We start from the raw sequence: 19,132 nt of genomic DNA, 5'->3' as shown, positions 1-19,132 counted from the left end.
GCAAAATATTTAATGAAACCAAACTGCAAAAATAATTTTAAACCCAAATGCATACATTTAAGAAAAAAATGAAAAGAAAAAGTTTCCCCTGAGGTGGACAACCCCTTAAATTGTCAATGGTACTGTTTTGGGGTACATGCATGGGCGTAACTACCACGGTCGCAGCAGTCGCCACTGCGACCGGGCCCGGGGGAGTCAGGGGCCCCGGCAGGTCAGATGCACGCCGACACCAGTAAAAAGTTAAAAACTGTTGCTGTGCAGGTGATTCCTCCCGCACGGCAACAGACAGACCTGCCCTCCACCTGACCTGCCGGGCGCACACATCAGATCAGCAGCCGACGCCTGATCTGAAAGGAAGAGCTGAAGATCCTGTGGTGACGTCATCATTATCATAGGTCTTTCACCATTTATCAGCTCCGCCTCCTGATCACATGACGATGACGTCACCACAGGTCCTTCAGCTCTCAGCAGCTCAGTCCTGGTTGTGTGCAGCTCGTGTTCTCTGGTATCAACCAGCAGCAGATTTCCGGTTCCTGCTGTTCTGGTGAGATGTGGAGACGGGCAGAATGCGGAGATGGATGGGGCAGAATGCGGAGATGGATGGGGCAGAATGCGGAGACGGATGGGGCAGAATGCGGAGACGGATGGGGCAGAATGCGTTGACGGATGGGGCAAAATGCAGAGTCGGATGGGGCAGAATGCGGAGTCGGATGGGGCAGAATGCGGAGTCGGATGGGGCCGAATGCGGAGTCGGATGGGGCCGAATGCGGAATCGGATGGGGCAGAATGCGGAGTCGGATGGGGCAGAATGCGGAGTCGGATGGGGCAGAATGCGGAGTCGGATGGGGCAGAATGCGGAGTCGGATGGGGCAGAATGCGGAGACGGATGGGGCAGAATGCGGAGACAGATGGGGCAGGAGCATGGGCAGGATGTGGATTTGGGTGGAAAATATTTTGGCGGGGGGCCCCATTTGAAAGTTCGCACCGGGGCCCATAACTTTGTAGTTACGCCACTGGGTACATGAAACTTATTCCTCCAATATGGTGCAAATGGCCGTGATCAGATTAATTTCGGTTCTGCAGTGTTAGTCCAGCTATTTGAACAGAAGAGTGCTACTTACTAGTGCCGGACATGTATAGCAGCTTTAGGGTAGCCCTTTCCGACAGTAGTGTATATATCCTGGAGATGTCGGGAAGGGGTTTATGTTCATAAATTCCTATTCATTTATTAAAATGGCGACACAACATCCTTTCTTAACATAACCAAATACTGTACAAAAGCTCTTGTCACCTTACTTGTGAACACAAAGGTGAACAGAGACATAAGAGGGAGCCCCAGAGCAATAATATTGTATAGGTACTTTGCTCTCCAAAAACTCATCACACAGCATGCTCTTAAACCCTATAACAATCCATGAGCAATTATGAGCGATGAAAATCATTAGCTTGGCGCCTCATATTAATCCAGTAGACAGTAGGTGGCTGCTTTTAGGATGGCAGTGAACCCCTTTATCTGCCTTTAGACCCCTGTGTGACTGCACCTGTTGCACATATGATACATCTGGATCTTTGAGAATGTGAAAATCAGCTGCTGCCGAGATTACCAGGTACAGAGCGGCGGGTAATTTTATGTGCCGATAAGTACAGGTGACTTCACAGTCTGACTGGCTCTTTTAGACATTGTTTTACGAGATTACGTGGTTTTGCAGGCTGCTGTAAATGTGTTTGGGAGCTCTTGTACCCTGCGTGTGACTTGTTTTCCTTGCTTTAGCTGAACATAATTAAGTTTTGACACATTTGTTTAATGACTACAATACAATAAATCAGGTAAGTGCATTTTTTTCCCTTAAAAAACTTTAAAAGTGAGTGGCAGATTTTTACAAATGGCAGATGTTTTGCAAAACATTAAAATTTTCAGTAGTAGAAACGTCAGCAACGAACTTGCCCCGTGTAAACATACACTAAGGCTCCGATTCATAATTTTCTCTCCAGTCATAATGAAACATGGATGAGGGATGGCCACAGGATGAGGGGTACAGCAACAATCAGCAGAGGCACCCAAAGATTAGATAATACAATATGAATAATTACTAACCAGTTTATAAAACAAAGGAAAGGATGGTAGGTAAGCAGTGTATAAGTAACAAATACAATGACAGCAGTTACCCTCAATAACACTGACTAAGAGTATATGCAGGCAGGGCTGCCACAAGGAATTTTGTGGCCCCATACTAGCAAAAGTTTCGGCCCCCCCCTTGAAACTCCACCCAGCTCTGCCTCCACCCCTCGAATCATCCACAGTTCCACCGCTCTCTCTTGGAAAAACTCCACTTCTGCACCACATGCTCACCAGTCACACATTATAGTTCTCATCACCACATACATAGCTAGCAGCTTTTGTTTTGGCCAAAATATTTTTTAATCCACCACCACGACAAGGTAGACTCTTTTGTCCGGACTCTACTCTACTGTAACTGGCTAAACATTTGTTAAAATATCCAATACAATTTAGGTATATTTTTATTTATTTTTCAATTTTTAAAATAACCAATAATATCACAAACAAGGAGCAAATACCACCACATCACGAACAAACACCATATTACCACCATATAGTGATCAAATAATACCACTTACAAGTAACAAAAACTGACACACCATGATCAGACCACATATTACCACCAGTGACCGAATAATAGCACATACAAGGAACATATACCACCGCACAATGTCTAGACCACATATTACCACCACATGATGACCAATAATAGCACATACAAGGAACATATACCACCGCACCATGTCCAGACCACATATTACCACCACATGATGACCAATAATAGCACATACAAGGAACAATACAGCCACATCAGGACCAGACCACATATTACCACAACATACTGACCCAATACTACAATACTGATCATTAATAAAAAAAAAATACTAATATCACCGTAAGTGCCATTATACACAGGAGAGCTGTACTTAGTATACGGTGTCAGTGTACAGGTAATACAGTGATCACTGGTGACATTATACACAGGAGCTCTGTATATAGTTTCAGTGTACAGGTAATACAGTGATCACCGGTGACATTATACACAGGAGCTCTGTATATAATGTCAGTGTACAGGTAATACAGTGATCACTGGTGACATACACAGGAGCTCTGTATATAGTGTCAGTGTACAGGTAATACAGTAATCACCGGTGACATTACACACAGGAGAGCTGTATATAGTGTCAGTGTACATGTAATACAGTGATCAGTGGGAACATTATACACAGGAGCTCTGTATATAGTGTCAGTATACAGGTAATACAGTGATCACCAATGACATTATACACAGGAGCTCTGTATATAGTATACAGTGTATAGTGTCAGTGTACAGGTAACACACTGACTCACTGGTGTTATCTCTAGTTGAAGTCCTTTGTCTTCGCTTTTCATCTTCATCCAGTGCATACCACCATCACGTCTTCCAGCCAGGTCTCATCTCTGTAGAAAATAACAGTTATCTAGAGCACATTTCCAAATTTTTCACCAACCTCCACACTACACAAGATGTAGAAAATAAGCGACCATGTCGCCCTGTACAGTAACAGGACATCTCCTCCCGAACACTGAAAACATTAGCCTCAAAAATAATATCTTTTAATTAGCCCCTACAGTAATAATATCCCACAGTCTGTCTGGACCTACGTGTCCTCCCATTCTGCCTCATGACTCTCCATACTTCCCCCATGTCTCTCCATATTGCCCCCAGTCATCCATAATAGTATAATGTACTCCATAGTCATATATGAAATAATGCACCCCCATGGTAGTAAAATGCAACCTATAGTACTATAATACACCCCCAAAAGAGTATAATGCACCCCCAAAGCAGTATAATGCACCTCCATAGCAGTATAATGCACCCCCATAGTGTAATGCAGCAGCCTCATAGGGATATAATGCACACCAATGCCCCATAGTGTAATGCAGCAGCCTCGAAGGGATATAAAGCACCACAATGCCCCATAGTGTATTGCAGCAACCTCATATGGATATAATGCACCACAATGCCCTGTAGTGTAATGCAGCAGCCTCATAGGGATATAAAGCACCACAATGCCCCATAGTGTAATACAGCAGCCTCATTGTTAGGGCTGGCGGAAAGCACTGAATATATATATGAGTTATAATAGGTGCATTCGCAACCCGGGGTCCAACGTGCAGGAGAGAACCTGCTGCTAGCAATTGGCTGCACTATATGGCGGTATAAGTGAACTCTCTTACTTCACAGAATCACTAAGATAGGAAAACGCTGTGCCCTGTTGACCTCACAGAGGATCACAGCTACCTAACAGAGCAGAAAGCAAACAGTGGTCGTGCAGTCAGCCTAGCACACGAACAACTCCTCTCCGGTGGAGCCGGAATTCTAGTGGCTATACGCCAGCCCTGAATTCATACACACAAAACTCCTCACCGGAGGTGCCGGTATTCTAGGGGCTTATTTCAGCCAACCCTGACCACATGCAGACATGACCACAAGGTAGCAAAGCTCATGACATAGGTTGGTACTAGCGCATGGCCATGCAGCCATGCAAACCTTTTATAGCTGTAGCAAACAAGGACCTTCCTAGTGGTCCAATAGGAGCTGCTACTGGACCTGAGCATGTGACCCCAGACCTCCAAGGGAAGGTCGACCCTTGGGCATGCTCAGTAGAGGAAAAGCAGGACTTAGTTCCAGGAGCATCTGCCCGCCGAAGAATAGTGCTAGTTACAATGGCTGAGCCTGGAAGATCAGTAGTAACCAAGCGCATATTATCTGCCTGAGCCAGACGCGGAGACCGACGTCTCCGCTGAGCAGATTCCACTGCAGCTGGAGGAGAATGGGAGACTGCAGCGGACATGGTTCAAGATTCCCCCTGTGCAGCGGCGGGAACTCGACACCTAACACTCATAGGGATATAATGCACCACAATGCCCCATAGTGTAATACAGCAGCCTCTTATGGATATAATGCGGCACAATGCCCCATAGTGTAATGCAGCAGCCTCATAGGGTTATAATGCACCCCATAATATAATGCATCCCCTTTTCTTCCCCCCCATAATAGTATAGTATGCCCCATACTGCAGCTTTACAACAAAAAAAAGGATTTTCCTTACCTGGCCGAGATCCAGCGCTGTCCTCCTCTCCAATTCGGCTGAAGCGCACAGCATCTTTCCGGCGTATGACAGTGACATCAGCCTGTGATTGGCTGGCGGCTGTTAACTGTTAATGTTACCGTGCGGAAGGAGTCTCCTGCACAGCAAGAGACTTTAACTGATCGTGCGTCGGAGGATGCACGGTCAGTTACTGAAGCGGCAGCATGCACTCGGGACCGGTGAGCATAACAGAGGGGGCCCACTCCGGGCCACCTCTGCTCATCGGGCCCCGTACGCCAGTTAGGGCAGTAATGCCCTGATGGCGGCCCTGTATGCAGGTACACTTAAACAGAATTAACCGTTATATGCGTGCAAATTACAAACGATTATCCTTTTCTATGCATAAATCAAAAAAATGATAGTGTTGTGCCAGTACTTTGGTAATTGCCCACTCGGAGTAGTTTTCGAGGTGTCTTTTGTCCTAATGGGACCTCCATAAGGCTGTTTATATATGCGCATATATATTCAGATGTAAGATGGTACCGGTACCTCTTGAGACTGAAGTAGAAGGTTCCTTGATGGGTTGAGTTCCTAGTAATCAGAAATGCCATCTTGAAGCTCTTAGATTATGCCAATCTCTCCAAAGCAGGGCTTCCCTAAGTACTTAGAGTTGGAAGCGCCATTTTGAAACTCTTAGGGAATGCCGATCTCTTCAATGCAGAGCTTCTCTAAGCCCTAAGAGATAAAGCACCACGTGGCCTAGCCCAAAATGATGTGTACTTGGTTGTCTTCACTGAGATGCGCAGCTTCCCTTTCACTCGGACTCACCTTCGACTCCTCCTAACCACCCACCAACCGCCAAAACCCCTGTACTGCAACTTCGGTATCTCGTCCCTGCCCTCTACAGACCATAAAATATATTACATCACAAATCTCCAACAATGCGGTAAACTGCGATTAACCCCTACAATAATAAGGAGGCGTGCTGGCGTCAAACGCTTTTGATTCATTAAGAGGCCCATGCTTCTTTAGGAATCAGGAGTGTCTGATGAGTGGTGTGCACCTCCATGCCCTTCAACACAAATCTTACTCACTCAGGGACTAGAATAATATTTCTGATGCAAGGAATGCCACAGCTGATCAAGAATTAGACAAGCTGTGGAGTCATGCCCCCTTCCTACCCCAGCTACACATATTTTGGGCAAAACTGCTGTGAAAATGCCAAAGTTGCCAAATTTTTTGCGCAAGGATTGTGCAAAGATTTTTTGACTTTTCAAGGCAATTTACTCTAGCATAATTGCTCATTCACTCATTTGTAAGCCAAACACAGAACATGTGTCAATCTTGCAATTATAGTTTTTCTTTGATTGTTCCACTCATGGCTTTCACACACAAACACTACAGCACAATACAGACCAAATACTGATGTGTCAATGAGTCCTCATACCTTTATATATTGCAGTGCATTACCTGCACAAGTAGTAGTAATGATTTTATGGTCAGCAATCACTTACCTAGGAGTATGTCTTAACTCTACTACAATTACAAAAAATTGGTGGCTTGGCTTTGCCTCTTTTCTTCTGTTTGTTAAGCTACATGTAGCTAAATGCATCACATTTATCTGTGTGAATAGTGTCTTATGCAAGCCTTACCTGTGTGCATTTTTGCTAGTAGGCAGCCAACCCCTCTAATGTTTGGGTGAGTGGGTGGTTGCTCTCATCAGTAGCTTGCACCTGTGCTGCTTTAGCATTTATTATCAGAAGCCTCCTGCACCCTGCGAGTGCATTTGTCATCTGATAAGATTTTGGTGAGTTTGCTTTTCGTGTTGTGTTTTTTTGAATTTTTCTATGTTAGCTGTTTAAGCTACATGTAGGCATAAAGATGTCTGGTTTTCAGTTCAACGTAGGCTATCTATTGGACATAGGACGAAGCAGTGCATGCTGGGAAGTGATGAAAAGAAGTTATAGCATCTAGAGTGCTGGCAGAATAGAAACTGCCCACTGAAAAGGAGTGAATAGAATGTCACAGGATGTAAGACCAGAGTGGGCATAAATATCAATTAACATTTGGGTGGTGAGGGCAATAAGACCATACTTTCCTTCAAGTTTTGTCTGAAGTAACAAAGAAAGAGCAAAAAAACATGCTTTACTCATTTACTCATCGCCCTCTGGTGCTATAATGAGTCTCTGGCACATCTCCCGGTCTGGCATATCCTGATTCTCTGACATTACATTGACAGCGCTGCAACCAATCAGTGAGCTCAGTGGGGTATTTCACCTACACAAGCTGAGCAACTGAGCTCACTGATTAACTGCTCTGCTGTCGATGTGACGTCAGTGCCACAGCCGATGCCAGACTCCAGAAGCAACGGCAGAGACTTACTGGTGGACACGGGAACGGTAAGAAAAGTGCAGTTTTTTTTTAAACCAAACTGAGCCCAGGGACTCAATCAATCACACTCCAACCTCTCTACCATGGCCAAGACCAAAGAGATGTCTAAGGAAACCAGGGACAAAATTGTAGACCTGCACAAAGCTGGGATGGGCAACAGGACAATAGGCAAGCAGCTTGGTGAGAAGGCAACAAACTGCTGGCACAATTATCAGAAAATGGAAGAAACACAATATGACTGTCAATCTTCCTTGGTCTAGAGCTCCATGCAAGTTCTTGCCTTGTGGGGTAAGGATTATTCTGAGAAAGGTCAGGAATCAGCCCAGAACTACACAGAAGCACCAGGTCAATGACCTGAAGAGAGCTGGGACCACAGTCTCATACATTACCACTACTGTATTAACACACTATGCCATCATGGATTAAAATCCTGCAGAGCACACAAGATCCACATGCTCACACCAGCGCATGTCCAAGTCCCTTTGAATTTCAAAAATGACCATCTAAATGATCCAGAGAAGGCATGGGAGAAGGTCATGTGGTCAGATGAGAACAAAATAGAACTTTTTTTATCAACTCCACTCACCATGTTTGGAGGAAGAGGAAGGATGAGGACAACCCCAAGAACATAGTCCCAACCGAGAAGAATGATGGGGGAAACACCATATTCTGGGGGTGCTTTTCTGCGCAGGGGAAAGGACAACTACACCATATTGAAGGGAGAAAGGCTGGAGTCATTTATCACGAGATTTTGGCCAACAACCTCGTTCCTTCAGTAAGAGCATTGAAGATGGGTCATGGCTGGGTTTTCCAGCATGACAATGACCCGAAACACACAGCCAGGGCAACTAAGGAGTGGCTCCGTAAGGAGCATTTCAAGGTCCTGGAGTGGCCTAGCCAGTTTCCTGACCTGAACCCAATGGAAAATCCTTGGAGGTGAAATTCAAAGTTGTCCAGTGACAGCAAGAAACCTGAAAGATCTGGAGAAGATCTGTATGGAGGAGTGGGCTGCAATCCCTGCTGCAGTGTCTGCAAACTTGGCCAAGAACTGCAGGACACTACTGATCTCTGTAACTGCAAACAAAGGTTTCTGTGCCAAATTTTAAGTTGTTTTTTTACTGTATCAAATATTTATTTCATGCAATAAAATGCAAATTAATTATGTAAAAATCATACAATGTGATTTTCTGTATTTTTTTAAAGATTTTGTGTCTCACAGTTGAAGTGTACCTACGATAAAAATTACAGACCTCTCCATTCTTTCTAGGTGAGAAAACTTACAAATTCGGAAGCAAACAAACAAAAACGTACGCATATTTTGTACCGCCACATCCGGAACGACCTGATCTACACTATTTAACCTTTTCAGCGAACACCATTAAAAAAAGTGGCAGAAAAACTATGCTTTTTAATCGTACTGCCAAATAAGTAAAATAAAACACAATCAAAAATAGGAATGTAAATAAAAACATTATAGTTGAAAACATCATTTTGTCCTGCAAAAAACATTCCACAATACATCTCCATCAGCGGAGAAATCAAAAAATGTTTGGCTCTCATAATATAGCGATGCAAAAGCAATTCTTTTTCCTATAAAATAATTGATATTCTGTAAAAGTGCCTAAACATAAAAATTATAAAATTATGTTATCGCTGTAATTGTACTGACCCAAAGAATAAACCTTCCTTATCACTTTTACAATACAGTGAACGCTATACAAAAAAAGCAAAAAACAATTCCTGATTTGCTATGTGCCAGGAAAATGGCACCAATAAAAACAACAACTCATCCTGCTAAACACAATACCTCTCATGACTCTGTCAGCAAAAATATGGAAAAATTACAGCTCTCAAAATATGGTAATGCAAAAACTTGTTTTTGCAAAAAAAAAGAAAAACTTTTAGTGTGTGATAGACAGACATAAAAATCCAATATAAATCTGGGATCGTTGTAATCGCATTGACCAAAGAAAAAATCTGTCTATAACCTATACTGCACTAAAAAATGATGCAAAAAATAAATATGATCAATTCTTAACCTGCTGTTGATTTGTTCATTCTGCCTCCCAAAGATCGCAGTAAGGCTCTGCGCACATCTTTCCCGCGCTCAGCACTGAGCACTTACATCAGGGTTTCTGTGTTAGTCTCTGAAATACGTGATAAAGACTGCACCTCTGGTGGAAGATTCCCTAAAATAAGGCAGATGGAGACACTGTGGATGTTGTGTAGTGTTGTGAATTCTGCTTTTGGGTTCCCTCCGGTGGTAGTAGGTGGTAATGCAGTTGTCCCTGGGTTGCAGTCCTGGTCAGGTGTGTCTGCTGATTGCAGTTCTGACTAGGGTATTTAGGTGTGCAGGATTCATTAGTCCTTGCCAGTTGTCAATTGTTGTTGGGAGGTGTTGGACCTCTGCCTGGTTCCTCCTACCTTTCTGCCAAATCAGCAAAGATAAGTGTCTGGTTTTTTTTATTTCCTGTGGCACACATGCTGTGTGCTTCACAATTCTGTGCTATTCTTTGTGTTTTCTTGTCCAGCTTAGATTGTGTCAGTATTTTCTCAGTCTTGTTGGATTCTCTGGAGTGGCAGATATACATTCCATGTCTTTAGTTAGATTGTGGAACTTTTTGTATTATCTGTTGTGGATATTTTTGGAAGGGTTTTTATACTGACCGCCTAGTAATCTGTCCTATCCTTTCCTATTTAGCTAGAGTGGCCTCTTTTGCTAAATCCTGTTTTCTACCTGCGTGTGTCTATTCTTCTCCTCACAGTCATTATTCGTGGGGGGCTGCCAATCCTTTGGGGGTCTGCTCTGAGGCAAGATAGCATTCCTATTTCCATCTATAGGGGTATTTAGTCCTCCGGCTGTGTCGAGGTGTCTAGGGTTTGTTAGGCACACCCGACGGCTACTTCTAGTTGCGGTGTTAGTTCAGGATTTGCGGTCAGTACAGGTTCCACTGACTCCAGAGAAAGTTTTCATGGTCACCAGATCATAACAGTACAACTGGCCCATAATGAGTTAAATGCATCTCAGAAGAAGGGAGGAAAGGTGTTGAGCCATTTTTTTTTCTGTAGTCTGTTTTGTCTTTTCTTCCCTCTTTATTTATGGGTGGCTGAGGAGTCTTGTGCCAGCATGGATGTTCAGGAATTAGCTTCTCGTGTAGACCAGCTTGCTGCTAGGGTACAGGGTATTTCTGATTATATTGTTCAGACTCCTGCTTTAGAGCCGAAGATTCCTACTCCTGATTTGTTTTTTGGTGATAGGTCCAAATTTTGGGGTTTTAAAAACAATTGTAAACAGTTTTTTGCTCTGAGACCGCGATCCTCTGGTGATTTCATTCAGCAGGTTAAAATTGTCATCTCCCTGCTGCTTGGCGATCCACAGGATTGGGCATTTTCCCTGGAATCTGAGAATCCAGCCTTGCTTAATGTAGATTCCTTTTTTCAGGCTTTAGGATTATTATATGATGAACCGAATTCTGTGGATCAAGCGGAGAAAACCTTGTTGGCCCTGTCTCAGGGTCAAGAGGCGGCAGAATTGTATTGTCAGAAATTTAGAAAATGGTCTGTGTTGACTAAATGGAATGATGATGCTTTGGCGGCAATTTTCAGAAAGGGTCTTTCTGAATCCGTTAAAGATGTTATGGTGGGGTTTCCCACGCCTTCCGGTCTGAGTGATTCTATGTCTCTGGCCATTCAGATTGATCGGCGCTTGCGGGAGCGTCAAACTGTGCGCGCTGTGGCGTCGTCCTTAGAGCAAAGTCCTGAGCTAATGCAGTGTGATAGGATTTTGTCTAGAACGGAATGACAAGGATTCAGACATCCGAATAAGTTGTGTTATTATTGTGGCGACGCTTCTCATGTCATTTCAGTCTGCCCTAAGCGGACAAAAAGGATCGCTAGTTCATTTACTATCAGTACTGTACAACCTAAATTTCTGTTATCGGTGTCCTTGATCTGCTCATTGTCATCATTTTCTGTCATGGCGTTTGTGGATTCAGGCGCCGCCTTGAACTTAATGGATTTTGAGTTTGCCAGGCATTGTGGTTTTCCCTTGCTGCCTTTGCAGAACCCTATTCCTTTAAGGGGGATTGATGCTGCACCTTTGGCTAAAAATAAGCCCCAGTTTTGGACACAGGTGACCATGCACATGGCGCCAGCCCATCAGGAAGATTGTCGATTTCTGGTGTTGCATAATTTGCATGATTTTATCGTGCTGGGTTTCCCGTGGTTGCAGGTACATAATCCTGTGTTGGATTGGAAATCTATGTCTGTGACTAGTTGGGGTTGTCAGGTGGTTCATAATGATGTTCCTTTGATGTCAATCTCCTCTTCTTCCTCTTCTGAAATTCCAGAGTTTTTGTCTGATTTTCAGGATGTATTCGATGAGCCCAAGTCCAGTTCCCTTCCACCACACAGGGACTGTGATTGTGCGATTGACTTGATTCCAGGCAGTAAGTTTCCTAAGGGCCGACTTTTCAACCTGTCTGTGCCTGAACATACCGCCATGCGGAGTTATGTTAAGGAGTCTTTGGAGAAAGGGCATATTCGGCCATCTTCTTCACCGTTGGGAGCAGGTTTTTTTATTGTTGCTAAGAAGGATGGCTCCTTGAGACCTTGTATTGATTATTGCCTCTTGAATAAGATCACGGTCAAGTTTCAATACCCTTTACCTTTGCTTTCCGATTTGTTTGCTTGGATTAAGGGGGCTAGTTGGTTTACGAAGATTGACCTTCGGGGGGCATATAATCTTTGTTCGTATTAAGCAGGGTGACGAATGGAAAACTGCGTTTAATATGCCCGAAAGCCATTTTGAATACCTTGTGATGCCATTCGGGCTCACTAACGCTCCATCTGTTTTTCAATCCTTCATGCATGATATCTTCCGGACTTATATTGATAAATTCTTGATTGTATATTTGGACGATATTTAGATTTTTTCTGATGATTGGAAGTCTCATGTGGAACAGGTCAGGATGGTATTTCAGATCCTTCGTGACAATGCTTTGTTTGTGAAGGGGTCTAAGTGTCTCTTTGGGGTGCAGAAGGTTTCTTTTTGGGCTTTATTTTTTCTCCCTCATCTATGGAGATGGATCCGGTTAAGGTTCAAGCCATTCATGATTGGATTCAACCCACATCCGTGAAGAGCCTTCAGAAATTTTTGGGTTTTGCAAATTTTTATCGCCGGTTCATTGCTAACTTCTCCAGCGTGGTTAAACCCTTGACTGATTTGACGAAAAAAGGCACTGATGTGGCGAATTTGTCCTCTGCGGCTGTCTCTGCCTTTCAGGAGCTTAAACGCCGATTTACTTCTGCTCCGGTGTTGCGCCAACCAGATGTTTGTCTTCCGTTTCAGGTTGAGATTGATGATTCTGAGATTGGGGCAGGGGCCGTTCTGTCTCAGAGGGATTCTGTTGGTTCTTTGATGAAACCGTGTGCCTTCTTCTCCCGCAAATTTTCACCTGCTGAATGCAATTATGATGTCGGCAATCGGGAGTTGTTGGCTATGAAGTGGGCGTTTGAGGAGTGGCGACATTGGCTTGAGGGAGCTAAGCACCGTATTGTGGTCCTGTCCTGACCGATCATAAGAATTTGATTTACCTCGAGTCTGTCAAACGGCTGAGTCCTAGACAGGCTCGATGGTCCTTGTTTTTTTCCCGTTTTGATTTTGTGGTTTCGTATCTTCCGGGTTCTAAGAATATTAAGGCTGATGCCCTTTCTAGGAGTTTTTTGCCTGATTCTCCTGAGGTCCTTGAACCGGTCGGCATTCTGAAAGAAGGGGTGGTCCTTTCTGCTATTTCCCCTGATTTACGGTGGGTTCTTCAGGAATTTCAGGCTGATAGACCTGACCGCTGTCCTGTGGGGAAATTGTTTGTTCCTGACAGATGGACTAGTAGAGTGATTTCTGAGATTCACTGTTCTGTGTTGGCTGGTCATCCTGGTATTTTTGGTACCAGAGATTTGGTTGGTAGGTCCTTTTGGTGGCCTTCGTTGTCACGTGATGTGCGTTCTTTTGTGCAGTCCTGTGGGACTTCTGCGCGGGCCAAGCCTTGTTGTTCCCGTGCTAGTGGGTTACTTTTGCCATTGCCGGTCCCTGAGAGGCCCTGGACGCATATTTCTATGGATTTTATTTCTGATCTTCCGGTTTCCCAGAGGATGTCGGTTATCTGGGTTGTTTGTGACCAGTTTTCTAAGATGGTTCATTTGGTGCCTTTGCCTAAATTGCCTTCCTCTTCAGAGTTGGTTCCGTTATTTTTTCAGCATGTGGTTCGTTTGCATGGTATTCCGGAGAATGTTGTGTCCGACAGAGGTTCCCAGTTTGTTTCTAGGTTTTGGCGGGCCTTTTGTGCTAGGCTGGGCATTGATTTGTCTTTTTCTTCTGCATTTCATCCTCAGACAAATGGCCAGACCGAGCGAACTAATCAGACTTTGGAGACTTATTTGAGATGCTTTGTGTCTGCCGATCAGGATGATTGGGTGGCCTTTTTGCCATTGGCCGAGTTTGCCCTTAATAATCGGGCTAGTTCAGCTACTTTGGTTTCGCCTTTTTTTTGTAATTTTGGTTTTCATCCTCGTTTTTCTTCTGGGCAGGTTGAGCCTTCTGACTGTCCTGGTGTGGATTCTGTGGTTGACAGGTTGCAGCAGATTTGGGCTCATGTGGTGGACAATTTGGTGTTGTCTCAGGAGGAGGCTCAACGTTTTGCTAACCGTCGTCGGTGTGTTGGTTCCCGGCTTCGGGTTGGGGATTTGGTTTGGTTGTCTTCCTGTCATGTTCCTATGAAGGTCTCTTCCCCTAAGTTTAAGCCTCGGTTTATTGGTCCTTATAGGATTTCTGAGATTATTAATCCGGTGTCTTTTCGATTAGCGCTTCCGGCCTCTTTTGCTATCCATAATGTCTTCCATAGATCTTTATTGCGGAAATATGTGGTGCCCGTTGTTCCCTCTGTTGATCCTCCGGCCCCTGTTTTGGTTGATGGGGAGTTGGAGTATGTGGTTGAGAAGATTTTGGATTCTCGTTTTTCGAGGCGGAGGCTTCAGTACCTTGTCAAATGGAAGGGTTATGGCCAGGAGGATAATTCTTGGGTTTTTGCTTCTGATGTCCATGCTGCTGATCTGGTCCATGCCTTTCATCTGGCTCGTCCTGATCGGCCTGGGGGCGCTGGTGAGGGTTCGGTGACCCCTCCTCAAGGGGAAGGTACTGTTGTGAATTCTGCTTTTGGGTTCCCTCCGGTGGTAGTAGGTGGTAATGCAGTTGTCCCTGGGTTGCAGTCCTGGTCAGGTGTGTCTGCTGATTTCAGTTCTGACTGGGGTATTTAGGTGTGCAGGATTCATTAGTCCTTGCCAGTTGTCAATTGTTGTTGGGAGGTGTTGGACCTCTGCCTGGTTCCTCCTGCCTTTCTGCCAAATCAGTAAAGATAAGTGTCTGTTTTTTTTTTCCTGTGGAACACATGCTGTGTGCTTCACAATTCAGTGCTATTCTTTGTGTTTTTTTGTCCAGCTTAGATTGTGTCAGTATTTTCTCAGTCTTGTTGGCTTCTCTGGAGTGGCAGTCTGGCAGATATACATTCCATGTCTTTAATTAGATTGTGGAACTTTTTGTATTATCTGTTGTGGATATTTTTGGAAGGGTTTTTATACTGACCGCCTAGTAATCTGTCCTATCCTTTCCTATTTAGCTAGAGTGGCCTCTTTTGCTAAATCCTGTTTTCTACCTGCGTGTGTCTATTCTTCTCCTACTCACAGTCATTATTCGTGGGGGGCTGCCTATCCTTTGGGGGTCTGCTCTGAGGCAAGATAGCATTCCTATTTCCATCTATAGGGGTATTTAGTCCTCCGGCTGTGTCGAGGTGTCTAGGGTTTGTTAGGCACACCCCACGGCTACTTCTAGTTGTGGTGTTAGTTCAGGATTTGCGGTCAGTACAGGTTCCACCGACTCCAAAGAAAGTTTTCATGCGGCTCCAAGGTCACCAGATCATAACAGTCTAGCCTATGATTTGGAAGAGTCCTTCTTTTTAAGCTTGCATAAAAGAGTGGTCCGCCTAATTTTTCCGCATTCCTGAAAAGAAGGACACCGCTGAACTAAGGACAGATGGAGTTCATAGTAACTCTGCTGCCTCGACGCTTACCTGCCCAGGCCTCAAAACAAATGCACTAACAGGGCGCAGTGGACTCAATTAAAGATGGCGGCTACACAGGTGCAGTAATACCGATGAGACAGCCAGCCTACAATCAAGGATTGGCTATTCGGAGATTTAGATGGAAACCTGATGTAAGTGCCCGGATAAATGTAATCCAAAATTTGATGTTAAATGTTACCAATAAAAGCTTCAACTCAATTCACAAAAAAAAAGCAAGTTCCCCCTTAAGTCCATCATCTGCTAATGGAAATTTGGAGGGGTCTATTTTACTGGTAGCACAAAGGCCCTGGAAAAGCACTATGGCTCCTCGCCACCCAAATAAAATCCAGTGAATTTTGCTCTCCGAAGTCCAAATGCCCACCTCCCTCTAGGCCCCACAGTGCATTTCTGTAGTGATGAGAACCCTCTTAATTAATGGGGTCCATGTCTCCAGTAGCTCAAGATGAGCATTATGTAGTGGGCACTACAACGTAATAGGCATTGCAATATACAGGCACTATAATGGCACATTTACAATTTTTACTTAGTAACATACATTGCTACTTATTTCAGGAAAACAAGCATGTGGTCAAATTCATCACTACAGTGGCATGTAAAAGTATGGGTACCCCTGGTCTAAATTACTGTTATTATGAACACTTATGCAAGTTGAAGATGAAATGATCTCTAAAAGGCCTAAAGTTTCTGGGTTGTCTTACATGCATTGCTATTCTGAGGTTTTGCCACAGATTTTCAATGATGTTCAGATCAGGGGACTGTGTGGGCCATTGTAAAACCTTCAGCTTTTGCCTTTTGAGGTAGTCTATTGTAAATTTTGATCTGTCCCATTACTGATATAGCAGATGGCAGGTGTCTTATTTCCATGTGTACTACAGATCAGGGCTGGACTGGCCATCTGGCAATTCTGGCACATGCTAAAAGGGCCTGTGTGGTCATGGGCTGCCTTGTCTGCTATGTTGTGAATAGAATCAGTGTTCTCAAGGCACCCATACTGTTAAGAGTTGTGATGGATCACCAAGTCGCTGACTCCGTCACTTACACCAGCAGGCCACGGGAATCATTAGAAATATTGGTTTTGTAGTAAATCTTCCTTTCCTCCATCCAGGGTAATATTAGTAATATGTCCCATCTGGTGCTTGGGGACGGGGGCAGCAGGGGCCTGTGTGATTTCAAATGCCAGGGCTGAATTTCAGCCCCAGTCCGTACCTGCTACAGATTTATGAAATAAAAATTAAAACAACGGATAATAAGTGCAACTCCACATATATACGGTAACTGTAAATTGACACCATTCTTGGGATTGGATTTGTAAGATGTAAAATGAAGAATTAACATATTTGGAATATTACTAATGATCGTGAACATTTGTGTTTCTGTGTCATAATCCCAACTAGACCGTTTAATAACAATCTCCCTTCTCAGGTGTGGTTGGCGATGACACTTCGCAGACTCCACAAGTGTAAAAGTCCAAACTTTATTTATTGCCGCAAATAAAATTAACTCTTTAATGAAAAGAGAACAGAATGACAGTTGACTTGATACTGTTTTGTGTGTCTAGAAACAAAAAATATATGGAAAATGCTGCTTGCATTGGGATTCAAAATGAAATGTTAAAGGACTTGTGTGGTCGACAATAGTTAACACCTTCATTTCTCTTGAGACGGACGGTCGCTCGGGTTATGAGAGGAAGAATGCATAACCTGCTTCTTGTGGAAACAGGACCATTACGGATTTGAACATGTCATGTCTGCCTAAAACGTTCTGATTTCTTCCCTTTGGAACAGACGAATCAGTAGTGAAACTGAATTTCTTGTCATTTCTGAGGAGCACTTCCCCTTACGTCATGGTTTCTGCTCAGCAAGGCCTGGCTGGCGGAGGATTGGCTGGCTGCGGAGCACTTGTTTGAACTGCCTTTTGTATTGCGTGGCTACTGATTCACTGCTGAAGGTGTTCTGCTGTAAGACACCTGTGCCTCGCGTGTGTCTTGTTTTGTCTCCTCACTGGTCGCTGTTTGTCTTCTGCGCCAGTCTTTGGTTTCTCAGGCTTGCGTGGGGGGCTGCCATTCTACCGTGGCACTGGAGGCTTACTTTACTGAGAATGGAAGCTCAAAGAAAGCTGGCGACAAGAATCTCTCCGTGAGGTAAAAGCTCTGCCACTATGACAATTGTAAGACTTCAGAAAGGAAACTGAGACACTGTGATTGCTGCTTACCCTTATGCCATCCAAAGAGGACATTTAGATAACTATCAACTATCTTCTGACTTCTCTACATGCAACAAATCAACATAGAGAGGGCTTTTTATGCTATCTTTACTTGAAAGGAGGGAGATGACATAATGCCCCCTGTGATTTTGGGAGCTGCAGTCATAGGCAATGGCTCTGGTCTGATAAACAACATCTCCACACCTTTACTCCCATCTTCATAGATGTATATTGTGCTAGTAAATAGAAGCTATTTTGTAATTTACTGATTATTAAAGTTTTTAGCCGTTCTTGAGATATTAACATTTTATTTATAGCACGTTGCCTTGGATGCTGACCACTGCTGCTAGACAGTAAAACTGACCACTGCTGCTAGACAGTATAACTAACCACTGCTGCTAGACAGTAAAACTGACCACTGCTGCTAGACAGTAGAACTGACCACTGCTGCTAGACAGTATAACTAACCACTGATGCTAGACAGTAAAACTGACCACTGCTGCTAGACAGTAGAACTGACCACTGCTGCTAGACAGTAAAACTGACCACTGCTGCTAGACAGTATAACTAACCACTGCTGCTAGACAGTAAAACTGACCACTGCTGCTAGACAGTAGAACTGACCACTGCTGCTAGACAGTAAAACTGACCACTGCTGCTAGACAGTATAACTAACCACTGATGCTAGACAGTAAAACTGACCACTGCTGCTAGACAGTAGAACTGACCACTGCTGCTAGACAGTAGAACTGACCACTGCTGCTAGACAGTAGAACTGACCACTGCTGCTAGACAGTAGAACTGACCACTGCTGCTAGACAGTAGAACTGACCACTGCTGCTAGACAGTAGAACTGACCACTGCTGCTAGACAGTAGAACTGACCACTGCTGCTAGACAGTAGAACTGACCATTGCTGCTAGACAGTAGAACTGACCACTGCTGCTAGACAGTAGAACTGACCACTGCTGCTTGACTGTAGAACTGACCACTGCTGCTAGACAGTAGAACTGACCACTGCTGCTTGACTGTAGAACTGACCACTGCTGCAATACTGTATAGCTAACCAATTCTGCTAGACAGTCAAACTGACCACTGATGCTAGACAGGAGAACTGACCACTACTGCTAGACAGGAGAACTGACATCTGTTGCTAGACTGTATAACTAACCACTGATGCTGGACAGTCAAACTGACCACTGATGCTAGACAGTAGAACAAGACGACTACTGCTAGACAGTACAACTGACCACTGATGCTAGACAGTAGGAC

General features: G+C 44.1%; 1 protein-coding gene across 2 annotated transcripts in view; it reads left to right on the top strand.

The window, feature by feature from the left end:
• The first annotated feature begins 372 nt into the window (after positions 1-372).
• Positions 373-19,132, top strand: part of SHROOM3 (shroom family member 3) — a 241,863-nt gene continuing 223,103 nt past the window's right edge. The window contains exon 1 of one of the 2 annotated variants that reach the window (XM_077275732.1): positions 373-544. The gene's annotated coding sequence lies outside the window, so the exon portion shown is untranslated. Of the gene's footprint in view, positions 545-17,499; positions 17,800-19,132 lie in introns of those variants that run through there. The other variant, XM_077275726.1, reaches the window with a different exon arrangement.

This window comes from Ranitomeya variabilis, chromosome 1, assembly GCF_051348905.1.
Source record: "Ranitomeya variabilis isolate aRanVar5 chromosome 1, aRanVar5.hap1, whole genome shotgun sequence".
Lineage (NCBI taxonomy): Eukaryota > Metazoa > Chordata > Amphibia > Anura > Dendrobatidae > Ranitomeya > Ranitomeya variabilis.
Note: the sequence above shows the minus strand (reverse complement) of the source record. Positions and strands in the feature narration are given on the sequence as shown.